At 37.3% G+C, this 27,108-nt stretch overlaps 1 protein-coding gene and 1 pseudogene across 1 annotated transcript in view; one reads left to right on the forward strand and one right to left on the reverse strand.

The window, feature by feature from the left end:
• The window catches only part of LOC111155774, a 28,829-nt pseudogene extending 19,991 nt beyond the window's left edge, over positions 1 to 8,838 (forward strand).
• LOC111152577 (ankyrin 2) overlaps positions 1 to 27,108 on the reverse strand; it is a 326,153-nt gene that overhangs the window by 277,214 nt on the left and 21,831 nt on the right. The window lies entirely within an intron of this gene.

A 27,108-nucleotide genomic window follows, 5' to 3' on the forward strand; every position in this document is an offset into this window, starting at 1 on the left:
GAAGAATTGTTATTACACTTATAAAGAAAAACGCATTATCAGCTTCACTTATTCTAACCTAGACTATTTCCCCGGTTTCCCTCATTTTTTTAAAGATTTTATTTATTTATTTGACAGACAGATCACAAGTAGGCAGAGAGGCAGGCGGGGGGGGGGGGGAAGCAGGCCCCCTGCTGAGCAGAGAGCCCGATGTGGGGCTCAATCCCAGGACTCTGGGATCATGACCCAAGCCGAAGGCAGAGGCCTAACCCACTGAGCTACCCAGGCGCTCCTGGTTTCCCTCATTTTATTTATGATTCCTCTTTCTACTGCTGTGGACGATAGACTAAAAGAGAGAAATATTAGCAAGAAAGGACATGCCAAAACATAGTATTTTAAGATCTGTAATACTTCTTGTCTCCATGCCTGTTACTAATCACAGGCAAACCTCTCAGTTACCTATATTCATCATTAAAATCACTTCACATTAACAATGCCATTGTTCCATGGATCCTTAATTTTTACTTATACAGGTGTGATTTCAGAGTTTCTGAAGTATTTAACAAAATTAAAAGCCGTAAGAAAAAAAAAAGGCACGAAAGAAAAAACAGGTGATACAATAAGGATCTATTTAGAGGAAGTATCAGCAGAGCAGAGAGAAGATAGCCAGAGAGAAGTCAATCTCTTCTCTTAGAAAATGAAAATCAGCTGTAAATCTTCCTCTAGGAAAAGGTTCTGAACAACAATCGCATGAAAGCTTCTGCTAGCATCAGAACACTTTTTCCAGACGGGGGAATCCCAAGATTAGAGGAAGACAGTTCCCACCTCCCGTGATGGACGTTCCATCTCACCAGCCCTGGCAATTAATGCACGTGTATGATCTTAGCCAACATAGAACAGCTCTTCCCTAAACCTCACCTGTTGCTTTGAATCAAGCGGCCCTGCTATTCTTCAAAGACACCACTGGAGGCCAGTCATGCTACAGTTTGCACTCCAGCCACACCCTAGATTCTAAAATGAATAGATCCAAACTACAGTTGGAAAACAATGCTTTGGGACTACACACAAATAAATTTTGTGTGTACACAAGTCTCATTTTAATGTTTAAAATTCAACGCAGTAGTAAAAAATCTTTCCTGGAGAAAAAATGGAATCTGGTTCTGATTTCAAGGAAATACCTCCATCAATCCAAAGATCACTAAATATATTGATTATCTCAATTGTGGTGATGGTTTTATGGTTTATATATATGTCAAAACATCCACTTGTATACTAAGCTAAATATGCACACTAAATATCTATGTCAATTATATCTTTAAAAGCTGCTAAAAAGGGGTGCCTGGGTGGCTCAGTCCGTTAAGCAGGTCATGATCCTGGGGTCCTGGGATCCAGCCCCGCATCAGGCCTGGCATGGAGCCCCACATGGGGCTCCCTGCTCAGTGGAGAGCCTGCTTCTCCCTCTCCCTCTGCCTGCCACTCTACCTACTTGTACTCTCTCTATCTCTCTGTCAAGTAAATAAATTTTTAAAAATCTTGAAAAAAAAAAAAGCTGCTAAAAAAAAAAAAGAAGATAACTGAGACCCACTGTAGCTTTAACTTTATATATATACATGAGAGTAATATACTGCTTTCTATGACAGTAAGTTCTTTCTGGGCCTCTTGGTGCTGAGGTAATTGTTTTAAATATATAATCAAAGGTTTTCAGTTAAATGTCCAAATGTTTAAACTTTATATAAATGGGATTCCCTCAAGACCATCTCTTTCCTAATGACTCAAAGTCTCTGCCTCAGAGATAAGTTGATAAGAGTTTTTACTTATTTATGAATCTAATGATTAAGCAAAATAGCATCTCCTTAGTTTTTAAGAAACTATTCTTTTTAAATCACAGAGCACTTCAATAGAATATGACTTGCAGATACATTAGAATAAGCAGGAAAAAATGACTTTATTTAATTTGCAATCATTTCAACATCCAATTCAATTTAAATATTTATTTAGTGTGAGACACCTGAGTGGCTCAGTCAGCTGGGCATGTGCCTTTAGCTCAGGTCATGATCTCTGGGTCGTGCATTCAAGCCCCTTACTAGGCTCCCCGCTCAGTGGGGAGTCTGCTTCTTTCTCTCCCTCTGCCCCTCTCCCCTGCTCATGCTCTCTCTCTCCCTCAGATAAATAAATAAAATCTTAAAAAAACAAGCAAACATTTATTTAGTGCATTGGCCACATGTTCACCAGGAAAATTTACCATCACTAATTGAGAAAGAGAAACAAAACCAACCAACTATGGAAGGTTTAAGAATTCTATTCATTTATGAGAGTTTCATTATACACTCAGGTCCAACATAAACACTGGCTGAATTAATTATGAATGTGAGACAGATTTTCATCAAAGAAGAATCACAGTGAATTCCAAACACTTCTTAGTTATCATAGAGTTGATATTTTGCTACAAACTCTATCACTAAAAAAGGGAAGCAACAAATTTCAATGAATTTTCAAAAGGAGAACAATTAGGGTGAAGTCGCTGCCTTTCATCCAGTGAAGATTTGTGGCAAGCTTGCAATGATTCAGCCAGTGTGGTCACATAGCGCCTGGACAATAAGGTGATAGAAGAGAGGACAGAAGACTTTTATCTGAAGCTTTAATAAATGTGTCGATACTATTTATATAATGAGCAGACTTTCAAATAGCAAATTATTTCTTGTAGAAATAATGAATTTGGGATTAAATATAGAGAGAGCATATATTTGTGGCTGAAACAGTAATTTAATAACCTGGAAGATTCTGAAGCTTCTAAAATTTTCCAACATCAATGCCACAAAACAGCAGTCATCCCAAATTCCTATCACAAATTCTTATAGATTAAGATAACATATGCAGGGGCACCTGGGTGGTTCAGTCGGTTAAGCAGCTGCCTTTGGCTCAGGCATGATCCAGGGGTCTTGGGATTGAGCCCCGCATCAGGCTCCCTGCTTGGCAGGAGGCCTGCTTCTCCCTCTCCTACTCCCCCTGCTTGTGCTCTCTTTCTCGCTGTGTCTCTCTCTGTCAAATAAATAAATAAAAGCATAAAAAAATAAAAAAGAGATCTAGCATATGTACAGTGACACCTGGGTGGCTCAGTCGGTTAGGCTTCTGCCTTCAGCTCAGATCATAATCAAAGGATACTGCCTTGGGCTCCCTGCTTCTCCCTCTGCCCTTCTTCCTGCTCACGCTCCTTTTCTCCTTCTCTCTCAAATACAGAAATAAAATCTTTTAAAAAGTAGCATATGCATAATTATTGTGTTTTGCCAGTTCTACAAAATCCATAGAGTAGTACTATAAGTATTTTAAAGCACTTAATATTCTAATTACCATAAAAGCCAAAAAGATTAAATGACAGGTTAAAGGTCAAAAGAATTGGGACTAGGGGCACCTGGGTGGCTCAGTTTGGTAAGCGGCTGCCTTTGGCTCAGGTTGGGCTCCCTGCTCCATGGGGAACCTGCTTCTCCCTCTACCTCTGCTGTTCCCTCTGCTTGTGCTCTCTGTCAAATACATACATACATACATACATACATAAATCTATCTTAAAAAAAAAAAAGAACTGCGACTAGATTACAGCCTGTCCAATCCCCATGCCAGTGTTTTTTCAACTGGGCATTTTAACTCTTGGAAAATTTTGCTGCTTTTAATTTTTCAGTTCTTTTTCTTTTTCTTTTTTTTTAAGTTGGTTCCATGCCCAGCAAGGAGCCTAATGTGGACCTTAAACTCATGACTCTGAAATCAGGACCTGAGCCAAGATCCAAAGTCAGACTCTTAACCACCTGAGCCACCCAGGTGCCCCAATTTCTCAATTTTTAAAAGCATATCTATATTGGTACAACCACTTTGAAAAACAGTTTTGCAGTATGTCATGAAGTGCAGAATATGGAAAAAAGCACATTTATATATCTGTATAGGAAATTTAGGGAGAAATTTATTATTCAACTTGCCATATAATCTATAATATAGTACATTAGGGAAATAACTAACATAACAACAGCAATCATTTATTAATTATATACTACATGCAGACAGTATTCTACAAACCTTACAACTATTACGTCATTTAATTCTTACAATAATATAAGGTAGGTATTATTAGTACCTCTACTTTACAGGCAACTAAACGAAGATTACAGAATTAACTTGTTCAAAATTAATGTATACTAAGTGGTAAGAATGGAGGAAATTAAAATACAGAGAATAGTAAGTGATTTATTCATATTTATACAACTAATTACTAATGGAATACAAAGGTTTTAGCCCAGGGCTTCTCAAATTTTAGTGTGCATCTGAATCACCTATTGATATAAACATAGATTCCCTGGGTCTGGGCTGGCACCTGAAATTCTGCATTTCTTACAAGCTCTCAGGTGATGTCCACGCTCTTGGTCTATGGACAAATTACAAATAGCAAGGATTTGTACCATTGTTTTTGCCTGTATATTTAGTTGCTTCTTCTCACTATTTCTTCCTTTTAATTTATTAAATTCCAGTCCTCACAGTCAGGAAGGAGGGCAGTTTTGCCCTCTAATAGGTACTGTATAAAATGAAGTGTATACTTTGACAACGTAGATGGTAATCCTGTGGCCAGATATCATTCTGAAGAAATTAAAATATTCTAACCTTAATTTTTATCTTTGCACATGACCACATTGAAAAAATAATTTTGAGAATGTACATGGGCTCTACTCAGCCATCTTAGAAGAGAAAAATAATGCTTTTTTAAAAAGATTTCTTTATTTATTTGAGAGAGAGAGTGCACAAGAGTGGGGAGGGCCAGAGGGAGAAAAAGACTCCCCACTGAGCAGGGAGCCCAGTGCGATTTGGGACTGGATCCTGGGATTCCAGGATCATGACGTGAGTCAAAGGTAGTCACTTAACTGACTGAGACACCCAGGTGCCTAAAAAATAACGTTTAGAGTAGAAACACATGATTTTATTTTATAAGGAAAATCCACAGTTTCCACCAACCTTTGTATTGATGGATTTTGTTTTTATATCTGTCATTACACTATGACTATAAATACTTACATTTCATACAAAATATTCCAAAAGCCCAGTAATGTTTAGACTCTTGCACTTTGTAACAATGTCTAAAAACCCAGGCCTTTGGGAATTCTTTGGACTGGATGTATGTCTGAGAAAGACAACCCAAGAGGTGGTAGAAGAGAGTGACTAAGACCAGACATGGAAATAAAACTGCCAGAAAAAAAAAAAATCCCTCTACTCTGTGAATATAGACAAATTTTATTTCCTCTCTATGCCTCAATATTCTCATCTATGAAGGGAGGATATCTCACAGGGATAATGACTTAATTAATGTGGAATTCTTAAAATACTGGCACATAATAAGCACTCAATAATGTTAGCTATTATTACTCAAAACAAATCTGGACAATTTTCAAAATTATCCATGTTGATCTATTTCATTTCTTTGTTTCAGGAAGTTGAACTGCCACCATTTGTTAATTTTTCTTTCTAATCAATCTTAAAATTGCCAGTTGGTGTGAAAATCATTAACTGTACTCTGAGAAAGATTTAATCATGACAAACAAAACTCAGAACCTTTAAAAAAAATTATAGACATCAAGTGTCACCTCTTACCAAGACTATGGCCAATCCAAAATTTGATCAAAGAATTGGACTACTATTCAGTTTGCCTAAATTTCTGAATTCAGAATTCCAGGCAATCTGGAGTTATAATTGTTTTTCTCCATTCTTTGAAGTCATTTTACAGGAATATAGAGAGCAGTCAAAATTTCAGGCTGTGTTGGATTGGACATGGATATGATGCTGAGGATGATGGATAAGCAGCATTTTTAAAGCAGCAGGTGCAATCTGTGCTGAAGTCTTACTGCCAAAACCCGGTTTTATGGTCTGGCTCATAGACGGGCAGACTCTGCATCACGGTTATTCAGAGCCTGAACAGGAGGCAGATAAACAGAACTCTTGCATTCATCTTTTCACTTTGCACCCCTATACCGGAGAGTCTCCACTCGTTGTCACTGATGTACCATCGATATGCCGAGGGGCAACCCCCAGATTCTTTAGTTATCAAACATCAGAGTGTTTGACTCTTTTCAGCCATAATTCTATCACTGTTTCAAACTCAAATGCCTCACACAGGCAAGCAGGCTATGCAAGTATGGGAAGTGGGGTCAAGGTGACCAGGTTGTTAATATTTTTTGATGCATCGATACATTATTTTTAAATTTGACTATGGTTGAAGCATGATTTTACATTAGCTCCAGGTACACAGCATAGTGATTCAACAACTGGATACAGGATGCTATGCTCACATGTGTGCTGTTCTTAACACCGTCTGTCACCATGCAACACTATTGCGGTACCATTGACTATATTCCGTATGCTGTACCTTTTATTCTCGTGACTTCTTTGTTCCATAAATGGAAACCTGCATCTCCCAAGGTTGTTAATTTGTAAGAACTTCTTCCTAAATAAAGTCCCAGAATCTCACCCAGCCCTGCCTTAGAAAAGAAATCCCTGGAGGATCTCAATTTTGTAGCGCCACTTAGGTTTCCCATTTTAGAACTCATTTTAGCACACTACAACAATATTTTGAGATGCCAAAAGGAATTAGATTTTAGAAGAAGGAATTAGGATTGAGTTATCCGGCATTTCTGCTTTAGTCAGGATGATTCCATGTCCATAATATGATTCCACAGACTTCTTGGTGTGAGAGTGTCTGGGTTTAATACTATTAACTACCCAAAGGATGGCAAGACCTTGACTTCACACAACTTTTGCTCATTGCCTGATTCTACACACACAAGCAACAAAGCATTTAATTTTGAAAAATCACATTTTATTACATTTCAGAAAACCAATTATGCTTCTGAGGCTTGAGGAAAATTTCTATGCCCTATTATGTCTCAAATCTATTTCCTTTATTTTTAACCTATAAAAAACTCCTTTCAACTGTAAATCCTAGCATCTTCTATAAATCTTAATAATACCTTAGCTTACAGAGGGCTCTATTTATAGGCTTTTACACTCATTTGTCTTCTTTCAAATATCTCCTTCACAATGATAAAGTAGGACAAAATTAGAAGACACATTTAAGAATCTAAAACCTGACTTTCTAACATTTTTAAGTGCTTTGGTAATAGTGCGACATAATACAACATCTTAAAAAATTAAAAACAGAAAAGAACAGTGGCTGATTAAATATGGTCGTAGAATATTTGAAGCTCCTCCCATTAAGAGATAATCATGAGATAAAATCTATTCTTATGACTTGTTTTGACTAACAGAATGTAGGGAAGTAACACCATGAGAGTTCTAGAGCCTAGTTCTTAAGACATCTTGCAACTTCCATTTTCACCTTCTTGGAATGCTGCCCTGAGACTACTCTGTAAGAAAGCCAGTGGGGCCTAGTGGAGTAGGAGAGAATTTAAATTGTTGTTGTTTTAAACCATTAAGTGTTGGAGTGGTTCATTATGCTGTGAAAATTAACTATAACAGAACTAAGGATCAGAAAGATCAAATGATGCATTTAAGCAGAACTGATAGGTGACACCATGCACATGCCAGAAAGTCCTGGATTCCAATTAATGATACAATTAATGATAATAATGATAAAGAAGCCATCCAACTTCTCTGAGCCTCAGTTTGCACACTGGTGTAATACGGTGCTAACTTTGTGTAACAATTGTGGCAGGTCAATGAACTAATGTGTTCCACTAGCAGAAGGCCCATATGCAGACAAATGTTAGTTTCCATGCCAGCTCGGGTCATCTGACTTGTTTCAGTGTCTTTTGGAGACATCAAAGGTTCTTCTTTTCTAAATACCATTTTGTAAAAGATTAATATTCCGAGGTTTTTGAGATTTGTTACATGAAGTCCATTCAAATAAGACTGTGATCAAGCTTTTAGACACGTGAGGCCAATTGTCGATGGTGGTGTGCTCTAAAAACCTTCACCTTGTATTGGTAAACACTTCCACTGCAGAGTTATGTTCGAAAATGAAGGATGACGCTAATACTAATGAGAGCCCTCTCATCTAGCCGAAAAGGCGCCTGTGAAAACTCCCAGTGACCCAATTGCGCCTCTCAGGGAGCTGCCTGCTCCTCTAGAGAACCCCACAGTCCCTGAGCTCAAGTTCTATACAGCCTGCAGTTCCCAAAACATTACTTGTTCACCATAGTACTTATTATAATGAAGAGCATCAAGGGATAGCTGACACAGCAATTCAAACATATAAAAAAAATTCATGGTTTCTGATTTCTTACAGACAGCATACAATGCTATTCCGGGAATTCTAGAAGCATTTCAATCTTCAAAAAGAGTACCCATGAGGTTTTGCAGATGCCACCAACACTGCTGCCACCTAGCCAAGGTCAACCCACCCTGTTCTTGGACATGGCAGTCAAGGACAAGCCTCTTGGTTGCACTGCCTGCAAGCTATTTACAAAAAAGGTTCCAAAGACAGCAGAAACCTTTGGCATTCTGAGCACTGGGACTTGGTTATAAGGATTCCATATTTCACAGAATTATTTGGGAATTTATGTGTCAAGGTGGCAATTTCACACACCATAATAGCACTAGTGGCAAGTGCACCTACGGGGGAAAATTAATTGATGAGAACTTCATCCCAAAGCGTACAGGTCCTGGTATCTTGCCCATAGCAAATACTAAACCCAATACAAATGATTCCCAGTTTTTTATCTGCACTGCCAAGACTGTATGGTTGATGGCAAGCATGTGATCTTTGGCAAAGCGAAAGAGGATATGAATCTTGTAGAAGCCATGGAATGCCTGGTGTCCAAGAATGTCAAGAACAGCAAGTTCATCATCGCTCACTGTGGACAACTCAAATAAATCTGACTTGTGCTTTATCTTAACTATCAGACCATTCCATTACTTCTGTAGCTCAAGAGAGCACCCTTCCATTGCCATTAATAGGCAATATCCTATAATCTTTAGGTTCTCACTGCCATTCTTTTGGGTCCACCTTTCCCTATCTCCCTCTAAGTCTAGCAGGATTGCAGAGTTAAATCTATGATTATGAAATAAAAACTAAACCAAACAGAGAGTACCAATGAAACCAGTTTGAAATGAAATCTGTTGAGGTTCAGAGGATAAAATAGCACATTGGGAAAGTTTATGTTCAGCATCTAGTGTGTGTATATATATATATATATATACACACACACCCACATAATTAGATTAGTGTGTATATATACACACACACTAGATGCTGAACGTAAACTTTATTCTGAACATAAACTTTCCCAATGTGCTATTATATATATATATATATAAAATACTATATACAGTATATAATACACACACACACACACACACACACACACACACACACACATATACACACACATACATGAATTCATTTCTAAAGGTTTCCAGCCAGGGTGGAAGATAATAAAGTAAATAAATTTTAAACAATAATAACAGTCATTCAAAATATGTGAAATCTCTTGAAAAGTAATAGTACTTGACCAAGGAATTGCAGTTAAAGATATATTACTTCATGTATTTCTAGAACTTATGGAAAGTCAATGTTTATGAGGAAACTAGGAAACACATTATTTTTTTAAATAAGTATTAACATACATATAACTTTGAGATCTTGATTTGTTTCCCAAAAACTGAAAATCAAAGTAGGTTGGGAAATGCTCTTTATTTGCAACTGAGGAAATAGATAACTCATCTCCCTTTGATGTTACTAATTGATGGTTAACAATTTCCCCTGCTTTTAAAGAGTGGCAAAAAATCATAGAGAAAAACAATGAACTTAATGCAGTGAATAAAATTTTAAGCTTTTATAGAATAAAATAACTCAAATTAAAAAGGAAAAGCATGTGAAGTGTGTAAACCTGGCGATTCACAGACCTGTACCCCTGGGGATAAAAATACATTATATGTTTATAAAAAAATAAAAAATGCCAAAAAAAAAAAAAAAGGGAAAAGCAGTCTGAAATACTTTATTGTAATGTTTGAAATTTTTTTTTAACTTGGGAACTTCATAATTTTGTTCTGTTTTCTAGCTTCACTTCCCATGACTCTCCAAAATACATTTTTAAAAATCTCATTAAACATGTTTTTAAGATTTTTTTTTTTTTTTTCAGAGAGAGCACAAGCAAGGGGAGTGGCAGGCAAAGGGAGAAGCAGGTTCTCCACTGAACAAGAAGACCTATGCGGAACTCGATCCCAGGACTCTGGGATCATGACCTAAGCCAAAAGCAGATGCTTAACCAACTGAGCCACCCAGGCGTCCCTCAGTAAACATTTTTTAAAATAATTTATTTTTAAGTAATCGCTACACCCAATGTGGGGCTCAAACTCACAATCCAAAGATCAAGAGTTTCACAGTCTTCCAACTGAGACAGGAAGGTTCCCCATAAATCTCATTAAACATTTTTCAAAACCTAAAATATGCCAAGACGTTTCACAACTCGTTGGCTTTGGTGTGTGATACCCTCTACATCTAGAATGCCTTTTCTTCCCTTCTTTTCCTAGAAAATTCCTCTCACCCTCCAAACTCCATTTCAGCATCCTTGCCTCCCCGGCACAGTTAGTTATGCTACTCACTACGCTTTGTTCTTTTCCTCATAATGGCACCTAATACATTTTATTGAAATTCCCTGCTTATACATATGTGGGCTGTTTGAAAACCAACTTCTGGCAGTTAAAGTCTGTTTTATTCACTTCCATATTTCTGTCACCCAACATGTACCTGCCACCAACAGTGCACTCACAGTGTGATTCCTGGTGACCTCCAACCATTCTCCTTCTTGCTCTCTATGTTTCAGACTTACTGGCTCTTCTGCTCCACATTGAGCATGCCAAGCAAGTTCCTTTCTCAAGCACATACACTTCCCATTTCCTCTGCCAGGCATGGACTCACCCTATAGCCACAGAGGTGACCCCCTCACGTTACTTAGGTCTCTGATCAAATATCACCCCCTCAGAGGAGTCTTCCTCTCTTTAGCCATCCCAGTTTATATACCCACCCCGCACTCTCTATCCTCTTCCCGGGCTTTAGTTGGCTTCATAGCATTTACTGCCATCTGACATTACTGATCTGTTGGTTATTGTGTCAAATGTCTAGCCTCCCCGCTCTCCTCCATGAAATATAATCACCATAGGGGTAGGGATTTTATTTTATTCACAGCAGTTTCCCCCTGCACCTACAACATGCTCTATCACAGGACAGGTACTTAATCAACATTTGCTAAATACATAAATGATAAATGTTCAAGTTACACTGAACTGCAACTACAGGGAAAATATCTCTCTATGAATATAAGCAAAGCATGGAACATGAAGTGATTGTGTTAAGGTAATAGAGCTATGAAACCTCTTTTCAAAGGCTCTTTAATTTTATCATGTTGATTTTTCAATAAAAATAGAAGAGTGTTTAAAAGCAAAAAAAGGAAAGTCTTGAAGACTTGGCTGCCTTTTATCAACTTCTGAGACATATTTCAAAAGCAAGCAAAATGTGTTCAGGACTTATATTAATAGAGTATAGTGGTTCTTCATGTATTCTGAAGCAGTTTTATGTTAATATTAAGCATAATATATTACACCAGTCCATTCTAACCTTCTGATTAATGATTAGTCATTTAACACTGGATCAGCTCTCTGTCATATTAAAAATAAACTAACTAAATTGACTTACAAATTACAGGGGCTCAAAGTTACTATGCTCTTGCTAGGCCTTCTCTGCTATAATATTTTAGACTTATTTCTGAATTTAAGTCAAATATTTAAATGTAACTGAACTTTGTATTTTACATTTTAAAAAGCAATACATGTCCAATTGAACTCTTACTCATCCTTCCAGAATCAATTCAAATATCACCTCCTCCAGAACACCTTCTATAGCACCCATTCCATCCCCTTAAAACCGTTAGCCTCTACTCCTAGGGCTCATAAGGCTCCCTTCTTTCATCATCTTTATTCGAGTAGGAGAAGCCACTGCTTCCTCTCTGTCTATCCCTCATGAGATCTTGGGAAAATGGACCTTATTCTTTATCTCTGTACTGAACAATTCTAGGCAATAAAAACTCAATAAAGAAGCAATGAATAAAAGGAAAAGTCAGTTGTACTAAATAAAAGAATGTCTTGAAAATAGTAGAAATAGCTCTGGGTTCATTTAGAAATACACACATTGGAGCTATAGTTTTGATTGTTCTTGCCTTGTGGATTAAAAGAAAAAGGCATGATATCTGTCCACTGTTGGAATTCTACCCTATAAATATTTAAAAGCCAATATACAAAATATGCCTGCACCAGCAAAATGCAAAAAACCAGCAATGCTGATCTGTCATTTCAGTCACCTTGATGATCCTCACATTATCTGCATCTGTGCTCATGTGTATAGATTGTACAAACTGAAAAATCTACAATAATGGTTCTTTCCAGTATCCAGATAGATACCACTGTGGGTCATCCAACAGCATCATAGGGTTATAGTTCTCACTCATTTAACCTTTATACCTTTACAATCCAAAGGCTTTTGAGACAATCATTTAAACTCTATGAGTATCTTAAAAAAAAAAAAAGATAAAAGAAAAAACCAACTCTGCGAGTATTATATTCCTTGTCTAAAAGGAGAGCTAAAAACACCTAATCTAACTTTCTTAAAGGGTCACTGAGGAGCTCAAGTGGCATAAAGACCTAGAAATACTTGGTAAAGTATATGAGGACATAGCTATTCTTAATCACAGAAATGTATTTTAGCATCATAGAATATTTATATAATCATTATAACACAAAAGGATGTGTTGTATATATCTTCTAAATAAAACTATCATTCTGCTTGGCAATTTTATTTAAGCAACTACAGAAAGAGGGATTTTTATCCCTTTGCTTAAAAATAATCACCAGAAGAAAAAAAGGGGAACAACTGTTCTGAATTTCTGAAATCTAAGAATATCTCCTTAATCACCTAAATGGGATTCTGTTGGATGACATAGCAACCCCTCCAGTTCTAAAACCCCTCAAGTCCTAAACTTACTCAATTACGAATTACTAGTATGTAGTTTCCGCTTTTTTGCTTTTTAGATTTATTTATTTATTTTAGAGAGAGAGTAGGGGGGGAAGGAGCAGAGGGAAAGAGAGAGTCCTCAAGCAGAGTCCCCACTGAGCACAGAGCCCAACTTGGGGCTTGATCTCACTGCCCTGAGATCATGACCTGAGCCAAAATCAAGAGTTGGAGGCTCAACTGACAGAGCCACCCAGGTGCCCCCTGGTTTCCATTTTTAAAAATAGCCTTATCTTCAATATCAATATTCTAAGGACAATATTCAGTTGTTGCTTGAACACAGCAATCACCATCCCTCTCTGACCTTAGTAGAGAAAGGTGGCTATTCACCAGAAACTCGTGCTCTCTCTTCATGGAGTTGCATTTGGTTAGACCATAAGACAGATTATAGAACCTAAGCAGAAGAGATACATACCCCTTTCAGGGCTGCAAAGTCCTCCTTCAGGCCTATAAAACCACCAGCACAATCCTCCATATTCTAACTTCCCCAGTTAGCAGGTCGATATCAACCCTGAGAGACATCTCAGAGGCCCAATGTTAGAAGAAGTAGAGCCTCTAAGATTTTACTGCATGTATCTAGTACCACTGAGACATATTCCAACACAAGCCCAAACCCCAACAATTGCATATAAAACATACAAAGCCTCATCCCCCACTAGATTTCATGTGGGCCAAAACTATGCTTCTTTTGTGCTAAGTCATGAAATCACAGGCGTGTATGTTATAGCAACTATCAGGCATAACTCTTTTATCAGCTAAATTTAGCATAAAATCTCAATATCCACTGGAGCTATAGTCTTAGGGGGAAAAAGAACCTCAAATGAACCAACTTAAAATACCAGATATACAAAATCAAATATTTTAAGTTTGCTATTGGCTAGTTTCTTCAATGCCATTAAGATTTCTTAATGCCTATGGGCTAGATTTCTTGTTGTCTAAGCAACACTACCACTATAAATAAACATATCTATGTTGTGGCTTTGACCTTCAATGCCTACATGATTTTGCTTGGCCCAGACAGTTTTATAGATTACACAGTGGGAATAATAATAATAATCCTGCCTTTCCACTCCTTATAGCCATGGACTTTGAGAATACAATTGAAAACCGGAAGAATGTCACTCATGCTATTAACTGCAAGAGGAGTTGAGAAACGATAGAGACATGCATAGTCTCTTAAGAAGAGGCTCAGGGCATGTATCTGAGAGTGACTCAGATTCCTGTGCCCAAGCTGCCTAGACATAGTCCCACCTTCCTAGGTGACTCTCAGACAGATTTTGTAGTTTTAAGCAAGACCACTTTTATAAAGCTGGCTCAACATTTATAGCAGAATTTACATGATATTTTATTTCAAGAAACATCACAATGAGCACTAAATATACAAAATTTAAAAAGAGACCTGGGAATAAACTACCAAGATGTTCTGCACATAATATTCATAAGATGCAAAGTCAGAATATCTCAACCATATTTTCTCTCCTTGCTTGTATAAAACTCACAACTGAAACAATTATCCACAATCGAGGAACACTCTCCTATATGTTTCAAATATTGAAGGTGAATTGGTTTTATAAACAGTCCAATGGATAAAATGGTAGAGGAAATTGTGTGTTAAAACTAAACATCTTTCATTAAGTTTTGTTTTTTTTTAACAGATTCCTTTTTATTTGACAGTGAGAAAGAGAGCACAAGAAGTGGCGGAGGGAGAAGGAGAAGCAGGCACCCAGCTGACCAGGGAGCCCGATGTGGGGCTCGATTCCAAGACCCTGGGATCATGACCTGAACTGAAGGCAGACACATAACCAACAAAGCAACCCATGCGCCCCTTTCATTAAGTTTTAATAATGATGGGCATTTCATTATTAACAGTGACATAAAATTAATTATTAAATAAATTAATAAAATGTGTAACTTTTAAAAATCTAAAAATAAATGTAATCCTAAAGAAATAAGAAGTAATGCCTTCTGGTAGTAAATAAAGCTGAATTATTGTAGACATTTGCTGCATATTTAGATGCAAAATATAAATCATGCAAATTGAAATCCAAGTTAATATAAAATGTAAAACTTTTGTATTTACATATAAGTTTTCGTGTATTTTTCTTTTTAGCAAATATTTATTAAGCACTTAGAATATACAGCCACTCTACTAATTGCTGGGAATACAAATAGAGTCAAGTTATTTTATGAAAAATATGATAAAAAATTTAGAATGTAATGATTGAGTTCACTTAATTATAGGTAAAAAAGATTTCCTTAAAGAAAAAAAACATCTAAGTGGAGACTTGACAGATGAGTGGCCAGTTTTGCAGGTTAATAATAAATAATTCCTCATCATCAAAAACAGCACTTTATCACTTACCATGCAAAATTATTTGAAGTCTAAACCAACAACTATTATGTATTCTCCACAAGTGATTTAAATAATTCCTTCAAGGGAAATTATTTCCCAAGGTGATTCCTATATAGAGTCATATCATCAAAACACCTTGATTCTACAGCAGAAAAGCAAAGCAAAACAAGATTCTGCAAGGAATAATTGCCATGATAGAAAAAATTTTCACAAGAATTGTCAGTGATAATGTATTTTTCATATTAAAAAATAGATCTTTCTATTAAATTATTGGCTTCTTATCACTTTTATTGCTAAATGGTTCTACATGTCATGCTGCTAGGATCAAAGTAGTTGAACTAGTACTTAAGTTAAATGCAAGCCAGCTTTATTAAGTGGGAGAAATGCCCCATCATTCTATCTGGGCATCAAGGAATGTTACCCTGGAATGGAATCATGTTCCTTTGAAGAAACTAATGACTTTTTAGAAGTATACTCCTTTCAAACTTAAAAGCAATCAATGTCCAGAGGAACTTCCCAATGATGTCAGTTAATGCTGAGTTTTTAAAATGTAAAGTGGTGAGTGGTACTAGATACATGCAGTAAAATCTTATTAATAGGACTAATTAAAAGAAAAGACATTATGAGGCACCTCTATGGCTAAGTTGGTTAACCATCTGCCTTCAGGTCAAGTCATAATCTCAGGTCCTGGAATGGAGGCCCACATCAGGCTCCCTGCTCAGTGGCGAGTCTGCTTCTTCGTCTCTCTGCCCCTTCATCCCACCCCCCGCTACAGTGTGCATGCGCACTCTCTCTCAAATAAATTAATAAAATCTTAAAAAAAAAAAATTCTGAGTTAGTGAAAACTCTTATTTTAAGTTTTTTTTAAAGAGAATTTCAACTTCTTTAAAACATACAAAATAAATTTCTGAAGTCTGGTAAGAATAATATATGTTTTATAAGTAATGCCTTTGGAGGGCTTGAAAACAGTTTGCTCATTTGATTTATAGATTAAAATGATTCCATACAATTTTGTTCATATGGTCAATGCATTGATAACAGATCAATGTGAGGGTTATCACACTGTACCCAAAGGACTTTCCTGTGTTTGTTTTTCCTCTGCCCATCCTCTACCTTCCCATCTCTGCTATTTGTTCTCCAAATCATCCCTGGTTTCATCTCCTTTTCCATCTCCCTTTGCCTCTCTCTCCTAGGGAGACTGATTCCAAATACAGTCCTAAAGAGACAATGGTGTGAAAAAGAAAACAAAATCACCAGTCACTCTCTCACTAACTAACAGGTGCCAGAGCACAGATTTAGGAAAACTAGTGAAGCTGACCAAGCCAGTTACAAGTGTGACAGATTTTTTTCCAAGTAGGGGAATGTCTTTCTCTCCCTTTGAAGGGATTCTAAAGGCCTTGCATGTACTCCAGACTTGAACATTATAACACGTAAGCGTATACAGTCATGAGATTGGTTTTCCTGTGTTGCCTCACCATAATTCATAAGCATATAAAAATTGGTCATGGCTCAATTTAGACAGTGACTTTTAACTTTGATTAGAATCTAAGTCTTACAGATAGAGTTTATATTAACTTCATTGAACATATATTCTCAAAACTACATGAAAAGAAGGACTAACGAATTGTGTACTTGATAAAACCGCTTTCTCGAGAGTTTAAAAAGGCTGCCCGGAGCTTTTGTACTTGATTTTATTATTCCTGATTTTCAAAGTCCTCTAGTGATAAAGAGTAACAATGGAAAATACCACCATTCTAGGTTGACTGTAGAATGACAGATTCCTTTAAGAAATGAAACTGATTCCACGGCCATAACAACACATGGATCTCTTCCATAGGAGAGTAATATCAACAGTTGTGCTTCAGAGATCATCTTAAGGCCCAGATAACCCATGTACCATGCTCATCATTTTCCAAGGTCATGAACGACCACACCCAGGTTAGTTAGAGCTACACCTTCCGAAGCAAGACCTTAAGAATGCTGGACTAGCGACTGGCTCTCCTCTTAAATCAATAGTTAAAACGGCTTTGGGTTTTCATCTTTGGTTATTTTTGAATATTTTTTGCTTTAGTAAATTTGGGTATTTATGGTATACTGAGGGAAAGTCAATTAGGACAAGGACCCAAGTGCAATTGAAATATTTACTTCCTCTGATCGGATCATTTTCGATGATAACACAGTGATTCAGATTAATGAAAAAGAAAGTCAACATAAATTAAAGATGGTTTTAAAAGAAATAGTTATAATTATATTCAAGGTCACTCCTTTAAATGCTGAGCAGTAAGAAACCCAAGGCAAATAAAGCATGATCCCTGTCCTCAAGTATCCAACATTCTAGAAGAGAAAACCAAACATAAAACACAAGTCAATGCAATTTAAAGGTGCAGAAGTTAGAAGTTCAAGAAACAATGTAAGCAGACAAAAAGCACTGGTGGCTACTTCTTGATGTATCACCCTGGGGACCCAATCTAGAAATCTGGAGTCCTCTTTACACCCAATGTATACCTGTTGATTTCACCTCCTAAGTATTTCTTGAATCCCTCTAATCCCTGACTAATGTCCTCATTGAAGATATATCCATCTGTCATCTGGATTATAATAGCTTCCTTACATGCCTCCCGGCCTGCAGTCCCTGTAGCTGCCAACGTACCTTTCCATAATATAAATATTACCATATTTCCCTGTCTTCATCAAAACTCCACTACCTATAGGACGTGTACTTTGGCTTTTAAGGCTTTCAAAATATGTGGTGCCTACTTACCTTTCTTTGCTTACCAAATTTTGGAAGAAAAAAAAAAATCATTGAATGACCTCAGGTAGGGTGTCAGGGAAGGTGTAATCAGTCAGGTAGAAAGAAAATCAGAACAGTGTACTGCCCATTGTAAAATACATCAATAATATTTCTCCTTTCTCAAAAAAAGGGCAGGAATACTGCTTTTTAAATTCAGGAATAAAACAGCTAAAGAAAACCTAGCAGGATGGGCTCACACTTGGGTATTTTTCGATTTTGACAAAGAAAAGGAAATATTCATCCACCACAAAAATTAATAAACTTTTTGAAGGCCGACAAAAAAAAATAAGTGCCGACAACTCTATGGGACTTCAGCTTAATTTTAGAACAACAACAACAACAACAACAATCCATAATCCATCCGTGTCCAGCCAACTTCTCCAAAAGGCCGTGACCCTAAATCATGAGTAACTCAGCGCTTCAGTTCCCTTGACCTTATTTCCCCAGACGCCACTGCTACGACTGACCAGCAGCATTCAGTATGTTCATACGATAATGTCATAAACAATCCTCAGCAACTCTGCCTTCTGGAAGTGCTGTTCCTGCCAATGACATCACAGCTTGTCAGCTCAATATGCCACCAGCATATGGGTTCCCTTTAAGTGGTGATAATAAATAGCATCAGGCCATCCAGTCACACTCCATTTCGAGATCACATTACAAAGCGGCCCGAGTCCTGGGCAAGGCAGGAGGGCTGCTGCTCACCTACTGGCTCTTTAGCATCACTATGTACAAAGGAAAAGAAAAAGTGTGAAAAAGGTGAGTATGACCGTGTAACAACTAGTATTTTAAGACTGCAGTGTGGAAACCCCTTGCATACAATATTATATAGGAGATAATCAGAGAAAGCCATTAGGATTCCTATTTTAAAGACAAATAAACTCAACGGCAACAGCGTTTTCCCAAGGTCAACCCTCTAAGATGTGGCCCTCGTTTTGTCTTCCTATTTAACGTATTCATCACAGGAGCAGAAGCAGAGAGAACCATACTCAGTGATGTCTGCTTTGTATGCAGGCATATTCAAGATACCCAGGCAGGCTCACTCCTGAGAATCTTGGACTCAGGCTGTTGCTCTGTGCAACACACGGTGGGCCGGCTGCTGGCTCCGATTCAGTAGCTGGTTGTAAAAAGTGAACAACACTTGCATAGAAGCAAAGTAGAAGCAGCCTTCCTTGGGGACAGCTTGAACTCAAATAAATAGTCCATCAGTTTAAGGCAGCAGATATGCACAGAGATACAGACTGAACTCACCAAGGCATGGTTTCTTTCGGCCTTTACTAATTGGATAGAACTCCTTTCAGTGGTTACTGGTTAACAGAACTGGGCAGATGGCCCATAGAACTGAAGGGACACTAAAGGTTCACTTAGCCCATCCACCTGGGGTTTTCTGGTTTGTTTTGTCTTGTTTATTAAGTAAGCTCTAAGCCCCACGTGGGCTGTGAACTCAGCACCCTGAGATCAAGAATCACATGCTCTATGGACTGAGCCAGCCAGGTCTCCCCCTTTACCACCTGCTCTTAAACAGAACCTCCCTTAAACAACAACCCAGATTATTTAAGTTATATTCCTTTGAATTTTTTTCCTAATTGTAAAAGTAACATAAACTCATTGAAAAGATTTCGGACTATGCAGAAAATTACCAAGAAAAAAAAGTTGAAATCACCTACAGTTCAATACTCAAGATAAGACCATTGTTGCACTTGGAAATGTTTCCATTCAAATTTTTAATGTGCGTATTTTTTTATTTTCAAAATTAACTTTCTTATATCCTGCTCTTATTCTCTTAACATTGTATATTCGGAATCTTCATATGTTAAATATTTTTGGAAAATACTAATTTAAATGGCTGTCTTTTCCTCTCATATGGATATACCACGATATGTTTGCCCATGTTTCTACAGATCAACAGTCAGGTCTATTATGCTATTGATAAATGATGCTACAATACCTACTTATACAAATCATTCAAGTTTCTAATTATTCCCTTAGACAAATTCCTAGTGAAGGAATTACTAGGATCCCTGATACATCAGATTTTATGATTTTTATTATGACACAAGTTGTCTTCAAGAAAGCACCAGTAATTATATAAAAGGGACCTTTCAAGCTCATTAGCTTTGAATATTATGTTTTATATTTCTATTTTAATTTGGTAACCCAAAAGTATGTAAATATTTCTGAAATATATTTTATTTTTAAAGACATACAGAGAATGAGATTCGACAACCTCCCGTGACAAAACCCTGCATGACTGGTTGGAGATAAACTGCCTTGGAATATAACAAAGTCTAAAATGTTACAAACACTTACTGTTGTTGTTTGATGCAACATAAAGTTAGGAACAAGAGATAACCTGATATGAGACATAAAGGTAATTTAATCATCTTTTGGTCTTACCATAAATCTCAAACAGAAGATATCAAGGTGTCTTACGTAAAATAAATCAATGGTGTTTTTCTCCCTTATTTGTCAAAAAGATACTTCAAATTTGTCAACCTCAACATTTAAACTTGTGTATCTCCGTATATATTACAAATTCTCTTAGCTACATTTTACGTGGGAATGCAATGAAGTCCTTGGCTAGTCATAATTTCAAATATTCACTGATAAACTGAGCATGAGAAATGATACAAATTCCCCACTCTTCAAAATTAAAAGTTCCTGACATCAATCCATGCAGCAGATTTACAACAGGACAATTGTTCTCTAATATTTCTGAGTTCCCTGAAGCACCTCACAATAAACACCATTTACTTCCTTTTTCTCCTTCCCTCCCACTTCTCTCCCTCTGACCTTTCCTCCTATAATGATAAGTAGCTAAGGAAAAAAAAAAAACTTCCAGCATCAGTAGTCAGATACTAATTTATAGGTTTCTATAGAAGAAGAAGATGATGATGAAGGAGAAGAAGGAGGAGAAGAACTGAATTATTCCCTACAAAAATGCAATATGATCAATAATTAAATATAATGGAGTATATATTTCAATGCTTAGAATATAAAATCCTACAGTGAATACAAAATCAATTTCTAATATCATTTCCTTCAGAAAGCTTACCTGATTAAGTAGCTCAATCTACAGTTAACTAAGCTTGGTAGTAGACTGGCAGTTGGAATTTAAATATTACTGATATTGGAAGAAAGTCAGCAATTCCTAAGAATATAATACCTTGGAGAAATGTTTTTTTCAAAATGCAATATTCTTAGCACCAACAACAGAATTTCTTGGGATGCTTGTTTCAGTGCAGATTCCTGAGCCTTCGTCCAGGTTACTGAATCAAAATCTCAGTAGGGCTTGGAATATCTTTTCTGATCAACATTCTCAGATATTCTTTTGCACGCTGAAGTTCCAGAAAGGGGGCAGATGATTTCTGTTAACTAAAGCATATTATAGCTCTTGTTGCTAAATATCAACCTGAGGGTATTTAATCAGATCACTAAAGTAATACTATTTTGGGAAAAGGAATGTTTTAATAATTACTTGTAAATATACTACCTTTTCTTGGATTAGAGGCACGGTTGGAATATAGCCAGCCATAAAATATTCTGCTATTTAGAAAAACTTTTCTGGATCATTATTTATAGTTGTTTAATTCAGATTAAAGAGGTAAATAATGCTTAGACACCCAAGCCAGACCCTCTTTCTGTGGGCTATAGGTTTACTCTGGCACCCATGTTTCCATGGGTGGAGTTTTCCAGAACCTTGCCTTTCTTTCCCATCTGCCATATGCCACCCAAACCCATGCGCAGTGGGATGGCAGGGAAACAGCATCTTAGATCCTAACTGGTTTTCAGAGGGGATTTTGAGGACATCCATTAGAAAAGCACAGGAAATATTACCAAGGTCTAAAATGAAAAAATCCTTACTCAAGACGCCTGGGTGGCTCAGTCGGTTAAGCCTTCGGCTCAGGTCAGAATCCCAGTGTCCTGGAATCGCGTCCTGCATTGGGCTCCTTGCTCAGTGGGGAGCCTGCTTCTCTCTCCACCTCTGCCTGCCACTCTGCCTGCTGTGCACTCGCTTGCTCTCTCTCTCCCTCTCTCTGACAAATAAATAAATAAATAAAATCTTAAAAAAAAAAAAAAAAAAGAAAAGATCCTTACTTAAGACAAGGGGCCTGGAACTGGAGAGGACTACCAAGACAAAGTCACAGGAATTTAAATGTATTTTCCACACTTAAGTAAATTATTACATGGGGATATACAGCACAATAAATAGAAAAAGCTATCTGATTAAATGAGATTATTGCCTGTCAATACTGTTCATTGTTCACATAGTCAACCAGAAATTTAATTTATTAAAACATAGGTCTATTTCTCTCCTTCCCTCAATGGATTATAGCTAATTATGTATTTGTAATTTAGATATTAAAGTAGTGTTTCTCAGACTTTAGTGTCCATACAAAAATCTTTTTTAGAACACAGATTTTGATGCATTAGGTCTGGAGTAGGGCCCAAGATTCTATGTTCTTAACAAATTACAGATATGCTAACGCTACTGATCTGTGGACCACATACTTTCAACAGCAAGGTATTAAAGTGCATTTTAAAATCTACGCCCGCTCCCCCATATATTAGGCGCTTTCGATGTTGTTGTTTTAGGAGTAATGTCTAGAGTGTGGAGGAAAAAAAACAAACAAACAGTGAAATACCCCACCATTTCATAAATGTATTTGAGTCACTAGCTTGCTAAAATGACAAATCCACTGTAACTTTGATAATAGCAATAACGCATTAGTTACCTCATGTTCAAAGAACTGGCTTAAGTTTGGCCTTGCCTTTCACCTTCACCCTGCGTGCCTATCTCTGACCATCAAAATTTTACAGACTTAAAGACCATTGAACATTCCTTTGTGAAGTTTTCACTGATAGCCTCAATGAAATATAATTTTCCTTCCTTTTAAATTTTTATACTTTTCTAATAGACAAATGACTAGAAACAATGTCTTTTGTACATAGACTGGGACTTGACCATTATTACCTTTTTGCTTCCCTTCAGATCAGTTGTTCATTCTCAAATCTGGTTGCACATTATGGACATGAGGAGACATAGAAAAAAATGGTGAGGCCATAAGACTCACCCCCAGATGAATTAGATCAAATTCTCTGGGGAGTGAGACCCAGGCATCAAATTTTTTTAAAGTCCTTCATCGGGATACTAACATGTAGCCACAGTTAAGAATCACTGTCTTAGATGGGAGCTCTCCAAGGGTTTGCCCTATGTCTCACTCACAAACATTTATAATAGCCCACTCGATTCAACTCAATAAATTTTACTGAGGACCTTGAATATTATAGGTACTTAACTAATACACACAAGCTGCATATCTGAATTTGTCGTATTTAAATACTGGAAAGAAAAGGAAAGCACATCAATCAAAAAATTTTATGTTTCCACAACACATTCTTTAATGATACATTGCCAATAACAGACCAAATCCCTCATGCAAAAAAAAAAAATTTTGAAGCTGCCGTTATATTCCTCAGTTCCTCTGTCATCGAAAGTTCACTCTGTAGATTAGGATTTTCCTAAAGACTGGGTCCAATTTACTTTTCTCCTCTCTTCAAATTGAATAGATTTTGCAAATCATTAACAGAATTTTCAGCAGCAACCATACTGGAAATAATCAGCTGGCATCCAAGGTAGGACACACTTTTTGCCGCTGTCAAACAAAATTAATCACAGGCTTCCAGCATGCTGAGGAGAGGCGGCTTGGGCACCATTGGCTGAGGTGTTTCCATGGCCGGGCCGCAGTAGATGAGCAGCAGGAGAGAGAGGCTGTTTTCAGAAAACACAGCGACGGGTTGCTTTTTTCCCTTCGTTTCTTTCTTCTTTTCCATTTCGAAGGGAGAACCTCCCGGCAATGCACCCAGGAGATTTTCTTGCCATGGAAACAAGAGAGTGAAGTGTTTTAAAAGCTGACTGTAGGAAAGAAGGCCATTCTCCTTGCTTTGTTCTACCTCAGTGCAGTCTTCTGCAGAGGACTCAGGGAATTATTTAAATAATTCAGGTCGAGACCTAGTTTCATCTGAATTACACAGATGATCCAGGTATACTGGGTTGCTTTGGATATGTTATCCACATATATCTGTTCTGGCATTCTTCAGTCTCATTCAGTAGAGATCTAAATTGTATATTTTCAACCAATAATAATGTTATTGACTCAATATTTAAAAAAATAAATTAACCGAGCCCCACCTATGCGCCAGGTTTTGTGCAAAACTTGAAGAATTAAAAGGCGCAATCTCTGTGATACAGCTGGGAAGATAGGTCTACTAACAGCAAGATATAATTGTCATAAATCCTGTCATAGAAACAGTCTGAGTAAAGACACTGACATCTATAGTGAGAGCACCCCATAAAAAGTCTAGACACATGTTTCAGAAGCCGGAAGGGCAGGACAGGGGAAAAAAAAAAAACAAAAAAAACAAACCTTATTTTTTGAAGTATCTGTTTTAGGGGGGAAAAAAAGAACAGCAGAGAAGTCATCATGGTAGTATCTTGCACTTATATTTTGGCTGAGTATCACATAGGCATTGTTACCGCCTAAACAACTCCCACAACTTCCCTACACAAGGCAGTTGAGGTGTTCTCACGCCCCATTCCCCACCCATAACTCTAAGAAAGCAGTCACGGGTGCCTTATAATCCTGATGATATCTCATGCTTGTTTTAATTGGATATCACAAAGACCAGTCCAGTAGGATGATTCACATTTGAACACCTTAAGGGACTGACACCAGAACTCTGTAGCACTGGAAACACAGTGTCCCCCTAGAAATCCAACTTGATATGCTGTTTGAGTTTGCCGATTTTAGGACTCTGTGGGACTGAGTCTCTGAATCCTTCCCTCCGTGCTGAAGGTGCCTGAGAAAAGGGAGCTGATTTGAGCATGTAAGGATTATTATAAAAGCTGTTGTTTTATTGACCTTCTTTTCTTTACCAAGTAACCTTTAGGTTAGCATGAAGTGAGAGTCATTTTCTATGTATATTAATAGGGCAATGGTAAAAGGGCTGGTCAAAGTGGGTGGTTTAGCTTATAAAGGCCTGCTCAAGGTACTTGTCCTTCTGTCTGATCTCCCTGGCTGCACGGTGTTAATTTCATTCATAGTGGGGGAGGGACTAGGTATATTGTTATAGAAGCCTAGACCAGACTATAAAGCTACTTTAACAACTAAAAGAAAGAAAGGAATCCTACCAGGACTAAGAAAACCAGAGTAAGAAAGTGAACCCATTAGTTGATCAAGAGAAGAGGAAGTCTGACTTAAGGAGAATGTGGATTTGAGTTAAGTCTGGGAAGAGTCATCCTGGCAGCCAAGGTAGGCTATAGTACAGGTAAAACAAAGGTGTGAAATACATGGAGATTCTTACAAAGCCCTGCCTGATCCCTTCATTTGAGTAAGGAGCCATACAGTGAATCTCTGTACCACTCTTTTTTTTTTTCTTCTTCTTCTTCTAAGTAAACTCTATTCCCAACATGGGACTTGAACTCACGATCCCAAGATAAAGAGTCACATGCTCTACTGACCACGGGGGCCTCGTGCCCCTCTCTGTACCACTCTTGAAAAATGTGTATCGTGGTCTTTATCACAGTGATCTGTAATTGCGATTTATTATCTAGCTTACTATTCTGTCAGCTGACTGACTTTGAAACCACGCTATCTGCCAGTTCTTGTCCCTAATCTGACTGAAAAGACATAAGGCCTAAGCTTCTGTCAGCTGCAATTTCATTTAAGGCTTTGTTTTTAAATAAATGTGAGGCAATTTAGACATGTACAGTATATAAGAGAAGGAGTCATTATTTTAGGACTATGGGATGGTTGTCATCTCAATTTAAAATGAACCCAATCTTATTCTTAGTGCTTTATCCTGCCCGTTACTTCCTTCTAAATAAATCTAACTAGACATTCTTGGCTCATAACTTCTCTGGGGTGTGATAGCCTCCTTTATCCATCACCATTACTGTCATCAAAATCTGATGTTATGATGGGTACTAAGGATTTACTAAGCAACTAAACATAAGCATTTGAAATGTCCCAAGGGCTTATTGTCTTAGACAGAAAAGATCAAGGCAGAATGGATGTTAATGACATACTTCATAAATTAATTTAATTAGTGCTTACGGGTTTGTTAAAGACTCAATGCATTCAGTGGCAGCAGTGAGTAAAATCAGGAAAGTTACACAAGGGAATGGGATTATAGGATCTCTATGGAAGGAAATGCAGTATAGTCTGACTAAGCAGGAATGATTACTACCTGAGGCCAAAAAAGAGTGTTTGAGGGGCGCCTGGCTGGCTTAATCCGTGGAGCGTGCAACTCTTGATCTCAACATTGTGAGTTCAAATCTCACAATGGGTACAGAGATTATTTAAAAATAAAATTTATTTTTAAAAAAGTGTTTGATTGGTTGGTTCTTAAATTGTACTGATAGACTCATAGGGTAAATGGATACTTTGTCTTCCAGTGAATTTACTGATTATCTGATGTGCCCAAACCAGAAAATTAAAGTACATTTTTGTTGGAGTTCAAATTCAGTTACTAAACTAAGTTCAGTCAGGGTTAAAAGAAAAAGTTTAAACATGGGACAATGCCATTTACACTGACTAATCTCGGAGTAAACGATTCCACATAATCATGTGCTTAGAGAATCAACACTACCCTTCCAGTTAGTACTCATCATCTCATGACTTTGATGATGCCAAGAGTTTTAAAATGATAAAGTAACAATGTTGGCATTATAGGAATAGAGCTGATCAACTTTGTCGAGAAGAAGAAAAAGCGTACCAAGAGAAGAGATATGAACAAAGGAAGCTACATTTTAGTTTGGAGAATAAAGACATCGCCCTTCTGAGTAGAAAGGTATGGAGAGGAGAATTTGTGTGCCAGTTCTCTGCAGTGTCCAGCCGGAGTCAGGGACAAAAGAGACAAGTGGTGTAAAGACTG

Source organism: Enhydra lutris, unplaced genomic scaffold (assembly GCF_002288905.1).
Source record: "Enhydra lutris kenyoni isolate GAN:26980312 unplaced genomic scaffold, ASM228890v2 scaffoldscaffold3, whole genome shotgun sequence".
NCBI lineage: Eukaryota > Metazoa > Chordata > Mammalia > Carnivora > Mustelidae > Enhydra > Enhydra lutris.